The sequence below is a fragment of the Rhipicephalus sanguineus genome, chromosome 3, assembly GCF_013339695.2.
Source record: "Rhipicephalus sanguineus isolate Rsan-2018 chromosome 3, BIME_Rsan_1.4, whole genome shotgun sequence".
In the NCBI taxonomy this organism is placed as follows: domain Eukaryota; kingdom Metazoa; phylum Arthropoda; class Arachnida; order Ixodida; family Ixodidae; genus Rhipicephalus; species Rhipicephalus sanguineus.
Window position 1 is genome coordinate 82,620,167 of NC_051178.1, and position 5,047 is coordinate 82,625,213.

At 47.1% G+C, this 5,047-nt stretch overlaps 1 long non-coding RNA gene across 1 annotated transcript; it reads left to right on the plus strand.

Moving 5' to 3' along the window:
* Nucleotides 1–257: 257 nt before the first annotated feature.
* LOC125757954 (uncharacterized) lies at nt 258–2,422 on the plus strand. The gene is made up of 3 exons (XR_007415592.1): nt 258–566; nt 2,264–2,345; nt 2,413–2,422. It is a non-coding gene; the product is annotated as an uncharacterized LOC125757954 (long non-coding RNA).
* The last annotated feature ends 2,625 nt before the right edge of the window (nt 2,423–5,047 follow it).

Below are 5,047 nucleotides of genomic sequence, written 5' to 3' on the forward strand. Positions count from 1 at the left end.
CATCAATTCGCCAACACGGGAGAAAAAGATGCCGCTGAGTTCACAAAACAGCGTGGGACGGCCGCTCCAGTAGAGAGGCCGCGTAGAGCGATGTATGAGCTGGCGGTGAGTAACAAATGTGGCGTCCTCGAGACGCCGCTTCAACTTTATCGAACCAGGGACGGCGACATCTCTCCTACGCTTTGCACAGTTTGAGGTGTATGCCGGCAAGAGCATTCGAATGCGAGGCGGTTGGTGCGGTTCTTTTGAAGTCGCGTTTGTGCAGTGCTGCTCTTTGTTTCATCGATTTATCCAGGTTTTACACTCCGCGCTTTGTTGACGTGCGTGGTCTAATCGTGTTGTGTACGTGAGTGGCGTGTAACTAGTGATACAGCACGCAAGGACAGTCATTAACGTGCGCGATCCGCCGAAAATCAGCCACGAGGCATTACAACGGGCACGTTCAGTGGGCTGCGCGGCCGTTGCGACGAGCTGCATTGCTGATTCTTCGCTTGAGACTGGCAATTGTCGAGCGGGTTGCATCCGTTGTTACGTTGCCCGAAGACAGTAGTAAATGTGATTTGCAGGTAAGCAATATTCTCTCTTCAGCACGTTATTTGCTTGTGTATATGTACTTATGTCGCGTGTTTACCTCAATTCATGCTCATGCTTACGCTACTGTACGAGATGGGTCGTGTCATACTTTTATGTTTTAAATAAATCGTGTCATACTTTTATGTAATACATTGTTATTGGCAGTATTTGCTCTGCGTTTGACATTACAATATGAGTGTTTGGGCGTATATTATCAAACATCCGACTAAGATCATTCGTTATCATACACGTTTATGTGAGGAGAGATGAAGGACAGAAGTTTAACCCTTCTTGCTGTCGCCGTCTTGGTACATTCAACACGCTCGAAGAAGACTGCAATCACGGTGTGAAATACTGTAGGCGGCATAAACAAAGTGCCCCAGATCAGCTTTGCCCAGACGAGCTCTGCGTGCGCAGTAACTCGCTCCTGTCAATGTCAGTCTGGGCTGTTTGTCATGTCCTTGTCACCGGTACATGATATTTCGTGGCGTCTATACGCAACCTTTCGCCATGCTTCAAACTCGGCTGCGGTAGTTCTAAGTGGACGAGTGAGGGTTTAAGGCGGTAATGCGGGCTAGTTGGTTGTGATCACTGGTGTTCATTTCGGTAGCGCAAAGAAAATTAGACACATTAAAAAAAATGCCCTCGTAGAGTGATGTAGCGCGTCGCGCCTGTGCAACGGGTTTTTGTGTGTTTCCTTGCAGTAAAGTCAGTTGATCTCTAGCGCCCGTCCTGTCTACGTGTCCTCTCTTGTCTTTATAAATTGTTTTGCGCTACCGAAATGAATAAAGCTTTAAGTACACGAAAGACAATGAAATGGCGTTAAGAGTGCGTTTGTGCGTGTGTACTCGCGTGTGTGCGTGTGCTCGCGTGTGTGTGTGCTTGCTCGCGTGTGTGCTCGCGCGTGTGTGCGTGTGTGTGTGTGCGCAAGCGTTTGTTTGCTCGCGTGTGTGCTCGTGCGCGCGTGTGTGTGTGTGTGTGCTCGCGCATGCGTGTGTGCTCCTGCGCGTGTGTGCGCGCGCGTGTGTGTGTGTGCTCGCGCGAGCGTGTGTGCTGGTGCGCGTGTGTGCGCGCGCGTGCGTGTGTGTATGTGTGTGCGCGCGTGTGTGTGCGCTGCGTGTGTGTGTGTATGTGTGTGTGTGTGTGTGTGCTTTTTGCTTTAGTCGGCTCAGTGCCTCGGGTTTTCAACGTCACCACCTATCAACCCAACCAGACGGGCTTCCGTCAGACTTCAAACTTCTGCGCCTTGACCTAACTTGAAACCTTACCACAAATATATGCTGAAGTCATCTTCATTACATAGTTGCACTCATACAGATCACAATGTACGGCATTCAAAATTCAGATAATTCATGCTCATATGCTGCTGTAAGAGTTGGGTCGAGTCAGAAAAATAAATTGTCATGCTTTTACGCATTGTTGCCGGCAGTATTTGCTCTGCGTCGCTCGATTACGTCTAACTGCTTCGCTATCAAAACGGGGCAGCTGAGGATATGTTACGCGATAAGCGATACGCTGTGGCTTAACGATTTTTCAGATTGCACGAATGCCAGCAATCGTGCGACGTAGGAGTTTAAAGGGGGACATGGTCGGTGTGGTTGGTATGTCTTTCGATGTCCTTAGTTCCTTGGCGATAAGAATTTGTTCTCTGGCACTGAGATAACTTTTTTGTGTTCTCGTTCTGTTCTAGGGTGCAAGCAACGTGTCATTGTGGTTAGAAAAAATGAATCAGTATACATGTGATTTAACTGTCAAAGCCGGAATGTTTAAAGGTACGTAGACAACACAAATGATTTTTTTCCCGCCATAATAAATGTGTTACGTTGGAAATGTTTACAGCATACATCCCAACCAAGGCATGCTTGGATGATCTCCTATCAGGCAGCTTGGAAACTTCCAGACGCCGATATGCCTTACGTTCGGTGCTGCCGAGGTTATGAACTGTCAAGTGGAATATGCCCCTTGAGGAAAACAATTAGGTACGAGCATATTCAAGCTCCACGTGAAATGCCAAGTATGGTTACTGAAAAATGTAAATTGCACTGTTCCTGTTTCTAATCACCTGCTGTCGTGTTTCTGCTACTAAACTGTTACTTTCAGCAACTGACATATTGACTGATGAAACATGATGGTGCGTGCAGCAAGAGAGGTTTTGACTGCAGATCCTGACCACCTGCTCCTGTAAATTTGTACCAACCACAGGCGAAAACAAGAAGAAACGCTTTGAATACCTGCGGTCTTTATCAGCTAGACAAGTCCCTGAAGCTATAAATCAATAAACTTTGATGTATTCTGCTTTGGAGGTATAAAGCAATGAAAGATGAATTCTTTTCGAATGGTGCATGTTTTTTTTTCTTCAGAAAATTTCTTGTGAGCACGCACAACCCGAGCAACAAAAGTAAAGGACTGACAATCACCCTCTTTTTGGCTGCCCTCTGGGTTTCAGCTGTCCTGCAGTACCAGCACTTATGGTATGCCGCACACACTAGTGTACTTAAGGAGAAGCACGACGCTGATCACGTATTATTTGCAGGGGCTCCACTCAGTATAACAGCTCTACCCGTAGTCCCATCCACCCAGATGTCGCCTAACAAAGGGTATGTGCCTCTTTTTAAAGACGATAGTCTTTCTTGGGGAACTTAAACGCAGAAATTTTGGTCTGTCTGTCTGTCTGTCTTTCTGTTTGTCGGCACGTCCCTCGATTCAGCCACTCGGCCAAAGTTGAACCACTTGCCCAAGGGCCAGCCGTCTTGAACTGGTGCGGCTGTTCATACTTGTGAATGTTGTCGATCAAAAAGTAAATATCATGCATATCTGAGGTGCAACATCACTAGGTAAGTATTAGGTGGCGTGTTCCTTTAATAGAAAATGCATACATACGTAATTTTAAGGACCCTAGTTTCTTAAGCTGCGCTGAAAATGCATAAGAATGGAAGCTTGAGCGAGTTGGTATGCGTTCATCTTTGTTGAAACAGCGCTCACTAGACGACGACGAAGTAAAAGAAGGCACAGGACAGGCGCTGCCTGTCCTGTGCCTTCTTTACTTCGTCGTCGTCTAGTGAGCGCTGTTTCAACAAAGCTGAAAATGCGACTGCGCTGAAATTTGCCTTCCTCCGTGCCCTTCGCACGAGCTCATTGTTGTGTTTCGGTTTCGGTTCTGTATTGCACTGTACGAATGCCATGGGTTGGTGTTGAAAAACTTTAGTTTTGAGAAGGCCAAGAAGGTGAAAAAAATATTTAAAAAATGAAAAAGCAGCGTTGTGGGCGGCCTTCAGGCTGCCGGTTGTGGGCGCCGCTCTGGCGTTCCTGTTTTACCCAGGCGACGTGTAAATAAAAGAGTGTGTGGAGAGTACTCGTTGAGTGCGGACGTTTCTCTGCTTCAGCGCTTCGCGCCAAACCGCGTTTTCGGGCTGGCTGGCGTCCCCGCCGGTCGCGTTGGTCACCGCCGGCCTTCGCCTGCTGCTGCGCCGGGACTACCAGCACGCAACACAGCACTCATGTTTCCCGACGTATTGCCAGATGGCGTCCATATCTCACACAGCGCCTCTTCTATCGTCTTTACACGACATTTGCAGCGAAGCACGCAAATACGCGGCCAATTTTTTTCTTTCGATCTTCTTTCTGCGACACATTCGGACCACTCGCTACACGCATGATCGGCCCAGCCAAGTGTCGTCTAGCAAGAGAAGCGTGGCTCTTCCTTTAGGGCTTCTTTCTGTGCACGCCTAACCTTTTGTACTTCTTTCTGCGACTTTATTATGCAGCGTACAAATATGTACACAGAGTAATGAGAACTTTCAAGGCGGTGTCATATGGCCTGCCCTGTCCTGAATACACACGCTGGAGCTTTGGAATAATTCTGGTACATGTCTGCATAGATCACGACAGTTGCGGTGTCCGTGGCAAGAGATGTACGCTTCCCTAATCGCAAGAAAAAACACAAAACAATTCCTTTGGAGTTGGCTTAGAGCTTGCATGCATCATAACGTCACCACCTTCGCCCACAAGCATCGCGTCGTTCAAATGCGGTCTGCCACTAAAACGATAATTAAGAAGAGCAGGTGATTCACAGATATTCTTAATCATGAGTTGTGCCACGTGTATCAGACAAGTATCCTCTCTTGATCCAATTACGTAGATGCTTAAGCATTACAATTTCTATCTCTCGAGTAAACCGCGTTCCGGCTCTTGATATGCGCTCTTGGTATTATTGTATGTTTTGCGTATGCATACATTTGCATTTACTGCGTGTTTTTCTGATAATATCATTCAGCATTCGTACATAATATGCACAAACGTACCAGCCAGCTACTTATTACGCGATGATTTCAGACATTTCTTTGGGTTTTACGAGAAGTACGTAGAACTGACTTAACATGGCGTATGGCGAGAGGTCTGTATGTCAATTTTGAATATACTCTACTCCGTGAGGAGCAGTGTTAATTCTCCGCGCACTTCTTTACCGCCTTCAGCA